The following is a 19,866-nucleotide window of genomic DNA, read 5'->3' as shown; positions in this document are numbered from 1 at the left end:
AGCATTGCGTGCCTTGACTGTAACCTGTGAGTTTGCCAACATTACTGATCAGGGATCAGATTGTTATGAAAGCAAACTGCTCTAAATTGCATGAAAACTGCAACTGGAGTGGAAACTCATCATGAATAAAATTACAAAGATGACCAGTAGGGTGGAAATTAAAGGCTCTTCACTGTGCCAAATCACTCTCTTTAGTACCCCAGATCCAACTTCTTGAAATCCAGGCTGTTCAGTCTAAATCCTTCCAATCCCAATATTTTTATATGGCACTGCCCCAGAATATGGCAGCACAGGAAAGGAGGAGCTACCAATGCTACCGATGTGGTGACTCTACCACAAAGCAAATTTTGCTCACAGTCATGCATGAAATGTCAATTACAACAGGTGCAAGAAAAGAGGACACTTTGCTAAGGTTTGCAAGTCTATTGTCCACACCATTACTGATTCACTATATGATAAGGTGAATCAGTAATGACAGTTACTCGACTCAGAGCCTGCTTCTCCATATTGTCAAGTTAAACAATGACCATGAAGTGCAGGTGATGGCTGATTCTGGTTCTTCATACACTAGCATTTCCCATCTGCTTTACAATCTTACTACATCTGATTTGTAAGCCGCCTAATGGCACAGCGGGGAAATGTCTTGCCTAGCGAGCAAAAGGTTGCTGGTTTGAATCCACCCTGGTGGGAAACATCTATATCGGGCAGCAGCAATATAGGAAGGTGCTGAAAGACATAATCACACACTGCGTGGGAGGAGGCAATGGTAAACCCCTCCTGTATTCTATCACAGAAAACCACATAGCTCTGTGGTTGCCAGGAGTCAACACCGACTCAAGGGAACAACTTTACTTTACATCAGATTTGTACTTGCAGCCTTCAGACATCCACCATCCTGATATGGAGGTTCCACTATTGCCACGACTGTATGTTTCACTGCTGTCCTGGAATACAAAGGATGTACTGCAGAAGGGAAAGTATATGTGTAACAAAAAAGAGTCTCAAATATTGATCTGGAAACATCAGAAAGATCTACAGATTGTGTTGGACCCAAATAGCACAGAACCCGTATTACAGATGATGGTGCATCCATATGCTGATATGATTGCTGATTTATTTGATGTTTTTTCTGATACTCCTGGCACTGCCATACATTTCAAACATAAAATTATGATGCAGGCAAATGCAATACCTGTACAGCACAAAGTAAGCAACTTTTAGCACTACACAACATAGCATTACACCAAACACTTAAAGAAGAGCTTTCAGGACTACAGCATGCTGATATCATAGAACCTGATGATTAATCAGAATGGGTCTCTCCCATCAGGGGTGTAGCTATAATTGAGTGAAAGGGTTCAAAGAACCCAGCTCCTGGGGGCCCTCCAGCTCCACCAATCCCTATTTGCTTCATTATCTCCCTCACTCTGGGGGGCTGCCAGAGAGAGGGGTGAACACGGGCCCGCACTCCCCTAGCCACGTCCCTGTCTCCCATTGTTATTATGTGGAAATAAAATGGTACACTTGGAATGTGCATAGATTTAAAAGATGTGAACTCCCACATGGTAGTGGATTGTCATCCATTATCCAATATCAATGAAATGCTGCTTACTCTGAAAGAGGCCATCATGTTCACAACTTTGGACTTGTCTTTGGCCTGTCATCAAATTCCTCTGCTTAAAAGTTCTTGCAAATACACAGCCTTCATTACATCAGAAGGTCTTTTTCAATACAAAAAACTGCCCTTTGGATTAGCCTCTGCAGCTTCAGTATTTCAAAGAATGATGCATGCAATTTTTGGGACTATGGATGGCATCACTTACATTCAGGATGACATTTTAGTGTATGGCAAAACCATTGAGCATGATGCTAAACTGACAGAAGTCTTAAGAAAACTCTGACAACACAGACTTACTATTTCTGCAGAGAAATGTCAATTTTGCACTCACTCGGTAATGTACTTGGGACACACAATATCTCTTGGGACACACGATATCTCAATATCTTGGCATACATCCCAAAACAGACTTGATGGAAGCTATTCAGGAAGTACCAGAGCCACACAACAAGGATGTACTTTACTCAATTTTAGGACTGTGTGAGCAAATATGTTAGACAATTTGACTCTAAAGTTGCTCCATTGCATCTTCTTGTTAAAAATAATGTAGCATTTAGCTTGGATGCATCCTGTAAGGTTTGTTTTCAGACTATCAAATCGGCCATTGCTGAAAGCCCTGCTCTCACTTCTTTTGACACCAACAGACACGCTATTGCAACCACTGATGCTTCTGAATATGGTTTGCATGTTGTATTGACCGAGAAAAAAAGGAACAGGGAAGTTATAGTTGCCTTTGCTTCCAGAGTGCTTACTGCATCAGACAAGATGCATTCTGCTACTGAAAAAGAAGCTCTAGCATGTTTCTGGGCAGTGAGGCACTTCAGGACCTACTTGTGGGGCAGAAAATTCACTTTACGCTCAGACCATAAACCTCTATCTGCTTTAGTTACCACTTGGATCAAGTTGAACGACCCCAAGAAGAGCCAAATGGCTCACCAGACTTATGGACTTTGATTTCCAGGTGGAATATCTGCCAGGTCTTCAGAATACAACTGCAAATTGTTTATCTCGCCTTCCACTTCCAGGCCAAGAAGAGATCCCAGAATAAGAGGATAAAAGAGTAGTAATTGTGCAAGTAGTTTCTTCCATTCACAGAGTGATCATGAGGAAAGAGTGGAAAGAGGCCCTCTGAGGCCTTTCTTCTGGGTGGAAGGAGGCCCCCAGTGCTGATTAAGTGCTTACCGAACTTAAACCTTACATAACGATTGGATGGCCATGCAAGTACCTGAACATCTTCAAACATACATGCTCATGCGAGTGAGCTGTCCTTTCTTAACAAGCTGGTGCTGAGGACTGGTTGTTTGGTGGTGCCAACTTCCTTACAAACAAAAGTGATCAAAATTGCCTACGAGGATCACCCAGGCATGAGTTTGACTAAAAGGCAAATCAGAGAAAGTTTCTGGTGGCCAGGTATTGACAAAGATTGAAGATGTTGTCAGGCACTGTATGGCTTGAGCTGTATGTGACAAATCACAAAAGACTTTTACCAACCCCTTGACTCCAGCAGAGTATCCCAATGGTCCCTGGGAAAAATTTGCTTTGGATATAATGGGGCCTTTTGATAACTAACCCATAAAACAAAGATTTGTTATAGTGATAGTGGATTACTATTCCAGGTGGCCAGAAGTTTAATTTGCTGACAACATTACTACAAACAAGTTCATGGCTGCAGTTTTTGTGAGAGAAGGTCTTCTTGAGGGAATGGCTTAGTGGAAAGAATGAACAGATTAGTGAAAGAAAGTTTGCAAGTGGCTACTCTGCAACAACAACTCTGGAAGGGGGCAATCTTTGAAACTCTTATTTGCTTATCAAGCTACTCCTCATTCTACTACAGGAAAATCACCTTTTTAACTGCTGAGAGGACGGAAAGCTACCACCAAACCTATCCAATGGCAGCAACTGATAGGGCTAATCTCTGAGGATACAGAAATTTGTGACTGGTTAAGGGAGAAATGACAAAATTATAAATTGTATGTGGATCAGATACGGGGTGCAAAACAATGAATATTTCAAGTGGGAAGCTTTGAGTATGGCTGCCTTATAAAGTGAGAAAGGGATGTTTCCGATATTCTGGACAAATAACAAATAATCAAAATCCAAGGAGATTTTGTCATATTGGATGATGGAAAGAAATGGAACAGTCCGAGACTTTCAAGCATGCATATTATGAGACAAGAGGAAAGGGAATCTGATCTCAAGAGAAGAACTGTCGAGAAAATTGATCTTGCCACCAGTTTTGACTTCGCAGATGAGGTGGACAAGTCCTCTGAGGCAGGCCAATGCACTAAGTTTGGGATGGAGACCTGGACTATCCACCTCATAAAGTGGGTAGATCAGCCCTCTGAGGCAAGCCAGCATGCTAAGTCCTGAGTGGAGGCCTGGTCTACTTGCCAGTGCCAATTGGTAGACCGGCTCGAAATGAAACACAAAATCTATTTCATGCACATCCGTACTATCTAACAGCCCTTTTTGTTTTGTTGATTAGAGGTTTGTACCAGTGGGTATCCCGTAGAGAGGGGGGCGGGGTGGAGTCAAAGAAAAAGGAGGGGAAGGAGAAAGAGAAAATGGAGTTGTTTCTGGAATAATGTTTTAGTTAAACAAACGTAAGATTGCTTTGTATTTACAAGGGAAGCAGCTATAAAATGTAGTATATAATATAAGGTTAGTCCTGTTAAAGCTATTATTTTCCCTATGCATTTTGTTCTAATGAGCCAACAGAGCTATTTGTTCTTTTATCTGCCTTACAACTGTATATATTGTTAGGATTTGAAGTCCTATTCTATTGAACAGATTGAAACCATTACATTAAATAAATTAGATTCAGTTAAATAAAGTAATCCCAGGATGGGGTTACGCTCTCCATTAAAGATCAGGTACATAGTCTGGAAGTGCTCCTGGATCCCAAATGTTCTCTGGTTTCTTGAGTTGACTCAGTGTCCAGGAACACTTTTTATCAGCTTCAGCTGAAACGGCAGCTACATCCCTTTCTGGAGGTAAATGACCTTAAAGCAGTGGTACATATGCTGGTAGCCTCTAGGCTTGCCTATTGTAATGCTTTCTATATGGGGCTTCCTTTGTATGTAGTTGGAAACTACAACTGATAGCCTGATTGGTCTCTGGGTCAACCCAAAGGGACCATATAACACCAATTTTAAAAGAATTGCACTGGCTGCTGCTATGTTTCCGAACAAAATACAAGGTGCTGATTATTACCTATAAAGCTCTTAATGGCTTGGGTCCAGGATACTTAAGAGAGTGCCTTCTCTGTCATGAACCCTGTTGCCTATTAAGATAATATGGAGAGGTCCGGTTACGATTGCTGCCGGCTCATTTGGTGGCAACTCGGGACCAGGCCTTCTCTGTGGCTGCCCCAGGGTTCTTGAATGTGCTCCCTCTTGAAATAGGAGCATATCCTTCTCTGCTTGCTTTTGGGAAGAACCTCAAGACCTACCTGTTTTCCCAGGCTTTTGACTGGAATTTTAAAAAATGTTTAATGATTCTATCTCTTAAGTTTGTTTTTACTTGTTTCGTTTTATGAATTTTAACTGTTTTATGTTGTTTTATATTCATTATTTTTTAACTTTGTACACCACCTAGAGATGTCTATATCAGGGGTTATAAAATATGATAAACAGATAGATAAATAAATACCATGTGAGAAAGCTGTGGAACCACACATGTACATGGCCCATATGTCCTAAACTGAGGACATAGGGGTCCTAGGGGACCTCTTTCCCCTCCCTTAGTTTCTCAAGACTTTTCAAATTATTGAGAGGGAAGATGATTGATAGGAAAGGGAGGCAGCTCTCTTATTTTTTTAGAGCACTTGCAGGTGTTTTCAGACATGTCAGAATTCTGCATATAATCAAGAATAAAGAGGCTCCATGTGAGACCTTTTGTACTTCCATAAGTAATATGAGAATTCAGGCTTGCTCAGTACAGGCCTGGCTTTGGTATCAATCTGTAATTGGGAAGGCAGCAAAGCAGCAGTTCCTATAATGATCAGTGAATCTTACCTGAAAGCAAAAGTGAAGGAATATACTGGATGACCAGAGAGAAAGCAGATTTTCTCTGCTCTGGTGTGCAAAGGAGAGTTGAGCGCATGAAGTTGTCTTATACTGATTTAGCGCATTTTCCCATATAACATAGTTTTGCCTGCAATGACTGACAGTGGCTCTCTGGGGTTTCAGACAGGGATCTTTCCTAGCCCTTCCTGGAGATTCTAGGGATCGAACCCGGGATATTCGTCAGGCAAGACATGTGCTCCACCAATGTACTAAGGCCCCTCCTCATATGTTCCAATCATGAACCCCCAACTCCATCCCTTCCTCTGAGGCAAAAGCATCATAAGAACATAAAAACAGCCATGCTGGATCAGCTCCAAGGTCTATCTAGTCCTGTTTCACACGGTGGCCCATCAGATGCCTCTGAGAAGCCAACAGGCAAGAGGTGAGGGCATGCCCTCTTTCCTTCTGTCGCTTCCCTGCTACTGATATTGAGAGGCATTGTGCCTCTGAGGCTGGAGATGGCCCACAGCCACCAGACTAGTAGCCACTGATAGACCTGTCCAACATGAATTTGTCAAAGCCCCTTTTAAAGCCATCCAAGCTGGTGGCCATCACCATGTCCCATGGCAAAGAATTCCACAGATTAATTATATGCTGTGTGAAAAACTACTTCCACCTGTTGGTCCTAAATTTCAAGACCTTCAGTTTCATGGGGTGACCCCTGGTTCTAGTTTTGTGAGAGAAGGAAAAAAAATTCTCTCTGTCCACCCTCTCCACTCCATGAATAATTTTATACACCTTGATCATGTCTACCTTTAGTCTCCTCTTTTCCGAGGTAAAAAGCCCCAGATGATGTAGCCTAGCCTCATACGGAAGTTGCTCCAGGCCCCTGATCATCTTGGTTGCCTTCTTGGGTGCAGTACTCCAGATGTGGCCACACCATCGATTTGTATAAGGGCATTATTATTATTATTTTGATTATTTATTCAATTTCTCTACCGCCCTTCCAAAAACGGCTCAGGGCGGTTTACACAGAGAAATAATAAATAAATAAGATGGATCCCTGTCCCCAAAGGGCTCACAATCTGAAAAGAAACATAAGATAGGCACCAGCAACAGTCACTGGAGGTACTGTGCTGGGGGTGGATAGGGCCAGTTACTCTCCCTCTGCTAAATAAAAAGAATCACCACATAAAAAGGTGCTTCTTTGCCAAGTTAGCAGGAGATATTATAATATTATAATATTAGCATTTTTATTTTTAATCCCCTTCCTAATGATTCTTAGCATGGAATTTGCCTTTTTTACCTATCTCCAAATAAGAAAATAGCTTATTTTTTAGTGAGCCCAATTCACCAACAATGGTTGCATCACCACTCATGCACCCCTCTACCTGCCCCCCAAACCCTTGAGCCTTGCCCCATTGCTGCTTCCCTCTTACCACAAACAGACTTAGCAGTGGCAATTGAAAGGCTCCTCTGCTCCATTGGAATGCTGAATCATTTTCATCCCATGATCACAACAAAGTAGACCGTGCTCACAATAAGGAGCTCTTTGTCTCTAGGGTGCTTAATATTCCTGCTGATTAATACTTGGGCATACTAGACAACTATCTCAGAGCAACTTTGCGATGTTCTGTGATGGACTGAGAGCACATATAGTTTTTCCTAACCTTCTATCCTGCATGCAGTCCATTTATCAAAAGGTCAAATCTTGTATTTCAACAAACCTTGGAAAACTTCCACCACCCCAATTGTTAGACCACTCTTAAAATCGTTTTATAAAAAGAATCTCGTGTTATCCAGGGATCAGTCTGGCAAGCAAGTACTCTAAGTGGTGATGTTAACTAGGCGTGGGGGGGGGGCGGCGGGGACAAGGCTCAAGATTGTAACCAATTCAATTCTACTTTTTAATTACAAAGGGAATCAGAATTTACATGACATTTAGAAGTAATAAAATAAAATAAAATGCATAAGTATTGCAGAAACATAAAATGTATGAAAATACAAGCATTCGGAGGCAAAAAAAAAAAGCTTTTCCTATTTATTTATTTATTTATTTATTTATTTATTTATTTATTTATTTATTTTAGAAACATTTAATATACCGCCCACTCCAAAGACTCTGGGCAGTGTACAAAAACATGTAAATAAGGCAACATTAAAGATTGCATTCTAAATTAAAAACTAAAGTAGCTAACGGAAAACAAATAAAGTAAACTACAGGGCAAAAGCCTGGTGAAAAGGAAAAGTCTTCAATAGAGATTTGAAGATCAGTAAGGAAGGGGCTAGACGAATCTTATTACCTGTTAAGTCTGGACATAATCCCCCAGACATACTTGTTTTCAAAAAAAATGTGTTTCACACCATTTCAAAATGGAGTCAACCACATTATTCCTTTTGAGCATCATAAAACCAACCAATCGCTCTCCTAAAGGGCAGTAAAGACTTAGAGACTTGTATTTTAATCTTCCATATCCCTTCTTTGGTTTGGAGAATGTATCCAATCAGGATTGTCAGAAAGGACCTTTTACCCAATGAGACCATGGACAAGTAGCCAAATGAGGCTTTCAGTTCTAGTATGCTTTTTTCATCCTGTCTATGATCATCCTGTCTATGTGATTCATAGTTATTATACAAAATCAATTTGTATGATAACAAGCCAACCAAGAAGAAAGGAGATAGCAAACCAACTGGAAGCCAGTGCCCAAAACAGGAAAAAAGCCGGGCGCTCAGAATGCTTGGAACATTCTGACTCGGAATGGGGTTGTTCTGTTCCAAGCTCGAAACAGGCCCAACAGAAGGGTTTTCTGTTTTGACCTTGGAGCACTCAAAACAGCCCATTTCAAGTCAGAACGTTTCAAGCTCGGAACATTCTACACATCCCTAGAGTAAAGGTTACAAAATCCAAAGTTACAAAGGCAAATTTCCTCCTCCACCTCTATACTCTTAAGACAAAGTTGTTGGTCATGATGAAAGTACAAATCTATCCTCCTAAGAATTTACAAATCAACCAAAAATAAGGTTCAACTACTTAATGTGCAGTTAGTTAACCAAAAACAACTGGGCGGGGGGGGGAGATGTCATAGTGAAAGACATGCTGAACTTGACATGAACTGTCATCCACAGAGCAATCAGAGAATACCCAACAATAAATCAAAGTAACTCCAGCAGTGTGGTTAAACAGTGTGGCTCTTCTCACGATCCGAAAAAAGAGCCTTTGGGGGGTTAGCAGGGAGAGCAGACATACCCGCACACGAGCAGGGGGGCAGCCCTGGGCAGCTGGATCGGCCGCCCACATGACTGCCAGCTCCGTTACGGAGCCAGTGGGGGCTGGGAGGATCAGGGACCGCGCAGCCCCCGGAAGCTCCAGCATGCCCTGCGTGAGTGCAGTGCAGGGCATGCTGAAGAGACCCCTGAGCTGGGAGCCTGCTTTTCAGCCTCCAGTCGGGGTCTCCCCTTGAGTTGCTGTGGCATGGAGCCGCACCGCGGCAGCTCACAATCCGTTAACCCGGGTTAGTGGAGCACTCGCTCCGCTAACCTGGGCTAAGGGGTGGGCTACTTAAGTGGGCTAGCTGCTTGTAAGCCACTAGTTTCGCCTGCAAGCCCAGTGGTTTACACGAGCAGCTAAAATCAGGCTAGGCTCTCCTAGCCCGATTTTTGCTGCTCGTGGGAAGAGCCTTAGTATGTTCAGCTTGAAAACCTGAAGTGAAACTGAGTGGACCATTATTTGTAGATGCATCATTTGCAAGTAATCTCATATAATGATAGATAGGGTGCACAGTTTAAAGCAAGATCTAACAAATAAAAGGTACCGCAACCCCTCCAGCAGGGTCATACGGATTATTCACTTGCTATGATTTAACCTAGCAAGAGGGCCAACAGCCTTTTGTACTCAGGTCTCAGTGAAGACAATCTAAGGCCTGGTCTAGACTGTTTCTAAACTGTACCACTTCAGATCTTAGGTGGCAGACTGCATGGAAAGCTAGTCTGTTGTGCAGAAGACTGCATGGGAACAGTGCCTGCTCAGAAAGAGATCCTCATAAGGCTGAACAGAACTCTGTTTCTATCCTTCCTCTTCAGACACTATTGGAAGGGTAGGTCTGGGGAACAGAAAGACGGTGTGCACCCCATATCACCATTCCCCTTACTACTTTGCCAGGTTAAATGAGCTCTGGAGGTTGTCTACTTTGACCAAGTGGAAAGGGAGGGCTGGACTGAGCTATAAGAAGCAGGCACAGACCTCCTGTGCCTTGTAATAGTTATACTGTCTGCACTAAGCAGGAGAAGGGAAAAAACAATGTCCTGTTGAGCTTTATAGCCATCCCTCATGTAAATTGTCGACACAGGAGAGAATTGTGCCCACAATGGTCTAGGTTTTTGATTTTAATCTGGGGACCATTCAGTCAATGACTATTCAATGGAGAGGCACGTTGAAGGGAAACATTCAGTCAAAGAATATGTGAGCCCTTCCTCATGATTGGAGAAAGGGCTCCAAAGGGGCGAGGGGAGGAAGCCTTCAAAAGCTGACCTCCCCTGCAGACTATCCTCTTGAAGAGTCTGGGCCCAGAGATCGCCCGCCCAGACATGCAGCTGCCTCCTTAGGAAGTGTGGAGGGTCGGAGGGCTGGGAGTGCCTCCCCACCCCCCAGAACTCCCATAATAATCCACGCGAATGTGCATCATGGCCAGGGGATCCATTATGGGGATCCCCTGGCCATGAGCCCCACAGTCTCCCAGTCCCGGCTTCAAGCACCCAGAGCAGCAAATGATTTTTTTATGGGGTTATGGGAGCACTTACTCTCCTAACCTCATTTAAGAGGCTAGCCTCTTTGTGGGGTTTGCCGCCAGCAGCTGCGCAGCTCCTGGCAGTTCTTATGATCAGTAAAGACCAGGCTTGGCTTTCCTAGCCCCGTTTAGGCTGATCGTTAGAACAGCCTCATTATATTGTTCTTTTTGTTTTGTTTCTCCTGTTCTGCATCATGTGTGAAAGAATCATAGTGCAGGTAGTATATGCAAACAGATATTTTATTTTCCAAATGTCCATTTTCAGTGCAGCATAAGGTGGGAGTTAAGGCAAAATAAGTGTATTTCACTCTGCTGAGGGTGGACTGCAGTCATCTGATGGCAATGGGGTGATGATTTATAATTGGGATAATTGTGACGTGAAATCAAGCAATGTCCGCTCAGCTTGACAAATTCAAATCCCAGATCTGAAGTCAATTAATCTGGTATTTGATGCTTAATAATTTAATTTAAAACTGTGATTACAGCAATAGTTTGTGAACTGAAAGCATTCCATAGGCATGCCTCATCTTGTGTCAGTATTCCATATGTCATTATGTATATCCCATTTTCAAACAGACACAATTTGTGTGTGGATGTATTACGAGGCATTAGGTGCCTGTGGTGTTTGAAAGCTCAGAGTTCACACAATTGCAATAAAAACAGAGAGGCCAAAATTGGCACCTACATTCAGTAAATGGCTTCCACATTTTTAGAGCAAAATATCATGCATATTAAAAAAAATATTCTTAAGCAGGATGAGAGACTTAATATTCCTGTAGCAACTATTTTGTCTTATAATTAATAACTTACAGCAAAGACATTTCTTTGAGGTTGAGGATCTGTTTAACTTGTAACCTGGTATTTGACTGCTCACTGCCTCACTCTGCCCTACTTCCTAGGCTCCTGAATATTATGTGTGCCTAACTTTCTTTTCTTTTCCTCTGATCACATAACCAAGTTAATAGAGGGAAGCTTTAGTGCAATGTGAAATGGTCAGGTTATTGCTTCACCATGTGTCCGGCCATACAATGATGTGCAAGGTGCTCTGGGTTTCTAAGGAAAGTCCTGGAAGTCAAATCCTATCTTCTTACTATTACTACTACTACAACTACTAGTACTGCTACAACTACTATAACAACAAATATTTATATACTGCTTTTCAAGAAAAGTTTTCAAAGTGGTTTACAAATCAGCTGCATTGAGATATATAGCACTGACTCCCTGTCCTCACAATCTAAAAAGCAAGATGCCAGCCACAGCCACCGTAGGGATGCTGTGCTGGGGTTGGGGGGGACAGTTGCTCTCCCCCTGCTAAACATAAGAGAACCACAGCATTTTAAAAGTATCTCTTCTTTCATCCATTAGCAGGGCACCACTGAACACCTGACTAGCAGAGGGAGCTGCAGATACATGAGAGGAGTCATTTGTCACTTGTGAGTTCCACCAAAACAATTGAGAGTAACAGGGAATGTCAGACACAGCCAAATTTAGCCAAATGAACAAGGGTAGTGCGATATGCTTGCCCTATACACTTTCAGAGCAAGTTCTTGCTCTTTGTTCTGAGCAACCTGTCACTCTGTTGAATATAGCACTGCAGTATTGCCTGCCTGCCTTTGCTCCAAATCCCTACATTGGCTTTGGCCCATTGCCTACCCTCTCAGTTTACACTTTTGGCAGCTTCCACCTGGAATCCCCCCCCCCACCTTCTTCATCTATAGCCCTGATCCCGCTGTAACTTAGGAATTGGCTTCCTGTCAGACCTGATACAACAGCTTCATGGATCCAGAGAACATCAAAGTATGTCAGAACAATCAATATTCAGTCAAGCTTTGCAGTCTCTAAGAAGTTAAAAAGATGGCATTAAGATATCTATAACTCCAGGGAAGCATATACATTAGTCAACAAATGCCAATATAATACTATAATCTGCCACATCATGTTCTGCACTGTTATCTGTATGTTATCTTTTTGTGGTGAGGCTAGATGAGCTACATTGCATGGCAACTGATACTATATATGCATTTTCAAGTAACTGTATTTATATGGATTGATCCAGTTAAGATGTATTTTTCTTATTTCCCCCCAATCATCACATATAACTAATCTAATCTAATCTTAAATTTAAGATGCATCTTTGAAATTGAGAATTAAATACAAACAAAACATCTGATTTGCTGGCTGAAAATAGCCTTATTCACATATAATGTTCAATGCACCTAGTCTGTGTACAATATACACATGTACAGATATGTACACATGTACAGATTTGTGCACATGTACAGCTGTTCAGCCATTATGTCCAATGCACATCTGAGTACTATCTGTTTCCTGCATTTGAGGGCGCTTATACCCAAGGTTTATTTTTATGATTAATACATGTGTAGTCATTTACACAACATGTACATGTGTGTAGACACCTGTAGGCACATACAGCATAGTATCTGAATAGGGCCAATGTACTAAATAAATATATATTCACCTGTTAGTATTTGGTTCTGTTTGTGCCTCCCAACATTCAAGGTGAGTGGTCACTGATGTACTTTTTACATCAGTGACTCTAGATTTATCCTCCTTTTGTAATGCACACAGTATGTTCTTCATGTGCTCTGTGCAGTCACACCAAAGGAATTATCTGCATTTGCACAGAGAGGCTTGAGAAAATTCTAGAAGTGTAGATTTTCATATAGGGATAAATAATATTTAAATTGTAGCGGGCTTTGATCTACCGTACATTATCTATCCCCTAGTAGTTATTGTTGGCTTCCATGAATACCTTTTAACATCTTCTCCTACCATGGCTGTATAATTAAAATGAGCATTCTTCTTGAGCCTTCTAGAGTCCTTGGAATGTTACAGAAATGATGAGTCATGTGTTCCCCATAATGACAATTAAATATTGTGATGAGCTTGCCATCATTAATGCTAGCTGGCCTACTCGTTTGTTAGGCAGATGACTGGCCAATAGATGTTTCTTAATGTGAGCTCATGGTTGAAAGATCATCCTGGAGGGCCAAAGCATAAGAGACTCACAAGAGGACACACATTCTCCACCTGATGAAGGGAACTGATGTGAAAGCGTAAGGAGACTCGTCCTCTTCCCTCACCCCAACCAGTAGTATATGTTTTGTCAGTAAAAATAAACAACAGATCAGGGAGTTTCTTATGAGTCAGACAAGGATTGAGCTTTGGAGAGGCTGGAATGGAGAAGCTGGAGACTGGAAGCACCTTTGGGGTGCATTTGTAAATAAACCAAATATTACAAAGACACCATAAGCCTTCAGTAACCTCTCCTTGAAAGCCAGAATCCAAGGAGCGCTGTACCCCTGGAAGTCCTCACCATTTAGAGAATTGGGAAGCGTGCAAGTAACAATCTTCTCCTCATAATGGCTGACATACCACACAGTGCACCACCTACAAGCCAACCGAGCCCATCCTCACTGACAGTGGAGGTGAGGATGGGTGGCTCCCTGCAGTGCACACCAGCTGTGCGTAATCGCTGCTCCACCACTACTGCCATTGGGGACAAGGGAAGCATCTTATTGTCATTACTCTTTCTCTATGTAAGCTGCTTTGTTGAATCGTGTATAAATCATCATCATCTTGGGGTACTAGTCTACAGAGAGCTGTGCTTTCAGTTTCATTATGATAGCAAAAATTTCAGTAAAATAGATGGCAAGTGATCAAGAGAAATGGTCAAATTTGGAGAAACAAAGAACCACCCCACTACTCAGAAAAGGACAAAATGTACACAGCCTATTACATAAGCTTATCTCTTTCTCCCTGAATGTCTTCATCCTCCTTACCTCCCCCCACTATAGCTTGCACAGTATACTATAATTATCTTTGCTTAGATTTTAAGAGTTACTCCAACTATGTTAGGATGGATTGTATAAAAGGGATAGAAGGACCATTTAAGGCAAAACTACAGTCTGAAGCACTGTTGTCCCAGAGCATCCCTAATATGAGGGGGCATTCCTTATTTACATGGTCTTGCTTTCCTGCTATTTGGTAAGAAAGCCAGTACTAATTCAGCATGCAAAACCATGTGTATCAACCCAATAGCAAAGCACAGGTCATATATAAAAATCACCTTTACTGTGAATAAATTAATTAGTGGTTTCATTTCAAATTTGAAAACACCAAAGTTTGTGATCCAGACTAAGTTAGTCATGACTAAGCATCATTGAAAGAAATGAGTCATGACATTGCATCTTAGTGGTCATGACTAACTTAGTCTGGATCCTACCCGTGTATTTTAAGCATTTTTAAGTTATCAGCATTTTCATAAAGCAAATAGTTCTCACATGCAGGCCTACTAAAATATAAAGCTTCACATATAAAGTTCCAGAGATTGTTACTGAAAAATGAGACTGTTTCGTTTTACTGCTAAATTTATACTGTATTTCTCTTCCAATAAAAGCTGCATTTTACAGTAACAATTTCATTCATCTGGTATTGTTACAGAGCATAAATCAGGATTCACAAATGATCAGTTCATTCATACCCCTTGGGAGGGAGGGATTACATGTAAATAATCCTGTTAATGGTAAGCATTGCCTCTAAGCATTTCACACTGCAATAATTTGGGGAACTGAATTTGAGTAATTAAGAAATGAAATGAAACTAATAAAGTGAGTATTTTAATATTTCTTGATCATTATTATTTGTTTGGGAATTAGTGAATATTTAAAAAGTCAGCCTTCCTTTGTGCAGAAATACGTTGCAGCATTTGACTGAATTGTCAGTTTCTTGCTTTTGTATTTCACTCAAAACCCTTTCCTTAAAATATTGCCACAGTCAATTTGGCATGTGCTTGCTCTGGGTTATTAACTCCGTCAACTGTGAAGCCCACTTGCCCTGTTGGCCTTTGATGCAAAGTTGTATTTATATTGCATTTGCATAGTGATTGGCAACAAATCAAAACAATACCCACTGTGCCTACTCACTCTTCAAACTACCGGTCCCAAATTGCCATAAATGATTTAGAAACTGCTTACCTTAGAGACCACCTCCCTCCCTCCCTCCCATCACGATCCACGCTACACCTATTGTGTTCATCAGGTGAGGGATAAGCAAGGGAAAGTGAAGAGATGTTTCTGAAGTTCCTCAGTTTTGAATCCGTGAACTGTGTGGAGCACATAAAGATCTCTCTCTCTCTCTCTCTCTCTCTCTCTCTCTCTCTCTCTCACACACACACACACACACCCCTAGAAGTAGTGATCATTCCATTAATTTGGCAGTAGATTTAGGACTGATAAACAAACAGCACTATGTACAAAGCAAATTCCATATGTCAAATGGAATGCATGAGCACAAAAGATAGTACAGTAGTACCCTGTGGATTAGATGGCTTTTTAAAAAAAGGTTTAGATAACTTCCTGGAGGAGAGATCTATGAATGGCTATCACTCATGGCATCTAAATGGAGCTTCCATGTTCAGTGGCAGTGTACCTCTGATTACTAGAGGTTGAGGCAAATGTCAGAACAAGGTCATAGGCAACTTACTGCAGGATAGTTCGGAGTCTAAAATCAGGACCAGAGGGGGCCAGACAAGACACTAGGAATGAGGGGGCAAATTAGAACATGGAGCAAGCCTGGGGTCAAAGACACAGAGAAGGATCAAAGCCAAGCAGACAGCCAGGACAGGAGCAGGAAGCAGTCTAGCTGAGAAGTAACTAAAGTGGATCAGACAACCAGGAGCAGGAGGCAAGCTGAATCAAAGCTGAAGCCAAGGTTCAAAGCCAAGCATCAAAGCTGAGCAGACAACCAGGGAACGGCATGCAATAATGCAGTAGGAAACAAGGAGACCTTAGCCCAGTTCAGACATTATGCTGCATGAGTGTACAGATGTCTGTATACTTGTACATATGTTTGTGTGAATGACTGTACCTGTGTTCATTTTAAAAGGGAGCCTGGGAGGGCGGTATAGAAATCGAATGAATGAATGAATTGATACAGGCCCTTCAAATGCACGGAACATATAGGAAGGGTACTTCTGTACCTGCATTCAACATAACATATGAATGACTGTACCTATGTACACTGTGCACTCTTTGTATGGGTTTTGAACATAATGTGTGAATGGGCCTGTTGTTACTGAGGCAAAGGCTTAGTCCAAACAAGGATTTGCCTGAATACTATTTCACCAGTATTTAGACTTATTTAGATCTTTAAACAAAACAATTACTTTGAACTTTTAGGACAGGGAGGAGAATAAACTGGTAGGCCCTCACATAACTCTATTGTAATGGTTGAAATATTAAGAATAGGGGAGGGGGTTGGAGGATCTCAGGGCAGACCAGGACTCTGCTTCCTGGCCAGGTCAGTCCGCACAGCCGGCTGCAGTGTGGAGGCAGGTTTTACATTTTCCTTAACTTCTGCTTCTTAAGGAGATCTGCCTGAACCTTTTGGAAATAAAGAATCATAGAGATTCTGTGTTTTCCCTATATAGGGAACATAAAAGACTGTCTAGAAAGTGGCTGCTGGCGGAGTTGTTGCCTGGGCTGTTTGGAGCACTGATCTTTACTATTTTTCAGGTGGAAACCACGCTTGCAAAAAATGTTCACTTTATTTACCTGAAGCAGCTGCACTGGCTTCCAGTCTGTTTCCAGTTGCCCAATTCAAAGTGCTGGTTTTAAGCTTTAAAGCCCTAAATGGTTTGGGACTGGGTTACCTGAGAGAGCATTTTACCCCATATGTCCTGACCCAGACCTTAAGATCTTTGGACGCCCTCCTCCGAGTGTCCCTGACAAGCCAGCTGAGGTGGGGGGCTGCTAGAGAGAGGGCCTTTTCGTTGGTTGCACCCCACTTATGGAATGGCCTCCCCAGTGAGGCTTCATCACTTTGTTCTTTTAGATGCCAGGGTGCTTTCCAGATGGCAGCTTAAAATTGCTTTGCCACGTATAGGCTTGGTGTGTGTATGTACGATCTAGATTTTGACACCGTCTTGCACAGGGGAACATTCACAAAGCCAGAGCCTGGATTGAATCTTATCTTGATGTTTCAGGATTAAATCATTGTAAGTCCATGAGAAAAATAAATTGCGGTGGGGTTTCTTTTCCTTCCTTCTTTGTTTGTTTTTGCAGGCTTGCTCCATACAGCCCCCCATCTCTGTCTCTCTCACATGCCCTCTCCTTCCTTATGGTGTGTATTTGTCTCTCTTGTCCCTCGCCTCTCTCTTGCTCTTGTCTCCCCAGCAAGCCTGGTGGTGCCCTTCTGGAAATTCACCATTCTCTTCTCCCCCACACCACCACAACTCCCAAGCTTTGCAATCTCCTTCCTTGATTTGTGTCACATGTGGGGATTGTTTCCTCTCCTTTCTCTCACTCTCTCCCTTACCCCTCAAAAATAACACAAACCACGCAGAATGCACTAATGACAGTGGGGAGGTATGGTGGACAGCAAGCCCCCAGAGGACTGGTGGTGCCCATGCGCAAGTTCACTGCAGGTGGGGGAAGAGGCAAGGGAAAACCATCAGTCACCTGCCACTTCCTTCCGTACCCCAAGGAAGTGGTGGTAAATCCCACGGCGACTTCAGAATGCTAGGGTAAAAGCTGTGGGATTTTACACCACTTCCTTCTGCAGTCTGGAAAGCACCCAGGTAAAGACCTTTTTGTTCACCCAGGCCTTTTAAATTTTGATGTTTAAATTTGATTTTTAACTTATTTTTAAAGAGTTTTAAATTTTTCTTTTCCTCTTTTGGTCTGTTATGATTTAATGTGTTGTTTATTTTTATTAGATGTTTAATGTTGTGTTGTGAGCCGCCCAGAGGACAATCTGTTATGGGGCGGCTAACACATAAAGTGTATTATTGTTATAAATAAAGTGTATTATTATTATCTGGCAAGGCACTGGTCTGGCACAGGCCTGGTCTTCCCGTGCAGCAGAATAAGTTGGTAGAATCCTGAGGTGATAAAATGGATGTTACCACTTCAGGCTACAGTGGTGTGTGTCATGTTTTGGAATGCTCCCCCTCATATATATTAAAAAGAAAACTCCCTGCAGTCAAAACAAGAAACTCCCACTCCCCAAAAATGATAGCATCAAGAAGAAAGTCTCTGACCCAGCCTATTTCCTCCTATACTGTACTAGTTTCTGCTTGCAAGGTGTTTTTGTAAATAAAAATAAAAATGAAGAGCATTCCAAAGAAAGAGCCACAAGCAGCCTGATGCAGTGCATTCTCGTTCTGCATCCTCAGCCACTTCTTTCATAGTTCATTCTGCTTCATGTGTAGACAAGACCTCAAGGGTACCCCTATAATATTTCATCTTTATCTATCAAACACACATACACACAGAGAGAGAGAGAGAGAGGAGAGATAGTATTACAGTTTACTAATGGTTTCATTGCCATCAGAAAAGATATTAACAGCATGAATTTAAAGTGGGAAAGATGCCAAAATGTAGATCTGATATCCTCCTGGATGAGAAAAATGCCATTGGCATGAGCATGAAGCATGCATTTGAAGTAAAAAGGGTGGACTAATGCCCATATTCTTGGTAGCACTGTCAACTCTAATATGACTAGCTGCTACCAACGTCAGTAGTATCCAAAAGGTATTTTAGTAAATAATTTTATATTTACTATTAACATTTATAGCTGCACATTTCTTTTAAAACTCAGATCCTCAGAACCAAAAGCATACAAACTAATCTAGAGAATATGTATACTAAGCATTTCTGTAGTGCTTCATGTAAGGTAAAGTGTGCCATCAAGTTGATTTCAACTCCTGGCACCCACAGAGTCCTGTGGGTTTTGTGTAGGTTTTTTTGGTAGAATACAGGAGGGGTTTACCATTGCCATCTCCTGTGCAGTATAAGATGATGCCTTTCAGCATCTTCCTATATCACTGCTGCCCGATATAGGTGTTTCTCATAGTCTGGGAAACATACCAGTGGGGATTCAAACCAGCAACCTTCTGCTTGTTAGTTAAGCATTTTCCCACTATGCCATTTAAGGTGGCACTAGTGCTTCATGTACATAAAGTAAAGCAAAGTTGTGCTGTCGAGTCAGTGTTGACTCATGGCAACCACAGAGCCCTGTGGTTGTCTTTGGTAGAATACAGTAGGGGTTTTTACCATTGCCATCTCCTGCGCAGTATGAGATGATGTCTTTCAGCATCTTCCTATATTGCTGCTGGCCTGGTATAGGTGTTCCCCATAGTCTGGGAAACTTATGAGCTGGGATTCGAACCAGCAACCTCTTGCTCCCTAGACAAGTTACTTTCCCGCTTTATCATCCTTACAACAGCTGTGTAAGGTACATCATCCCCAGTTTGCCACTGGAGAACTGAGTGAGTGGCTTGCTTAAGATCGCCCAGTGGATTCAGGTTAAAGGAAGTGGGGATTTCTTGATTCACAAAACAGCCTCTTAGCCACTGCATTGCCTTTCAGTACTGTGTGTGCTAATTGTTCTGTCTTACAGTGATTTTATGCGAGATGCTATTGATGGCAGAGCT

At 42.0% G+C, this 19,866-nt stretch overlaps 1 protein-coding gene across 15 annotated transcripts in view; it reads left to right on the top strand.

The window, feature by feature from the left end:
- NPAS3 (neuronal PAS domain protein 3) overlaps positions 1-19,866 on the top strand; it is a 1,129,936-nt gene that overhangs the window by 939,106 nt on the left and 170,964 nt on the right. The window lies entirely within an intron of this gene.

Source organism: Hemicordylus capensis, chromosome 1 (genome assembly GCF_027244095.1).
Source record: "Hemicordylus capensis ecotype Gifberg chromosome 1, rHemCap1.1.pri, whole genome shotgun sequence".
Lineage (NCBI taxonomy): Eukaryota > Metazoa > Chordata > Lepidosauria > Squamata > Cordylidae > Hemicordylus > Hemicordylus capensis.
This window is presented reverse-complemented; position numbering and strand designations above follow the sequence as displayed.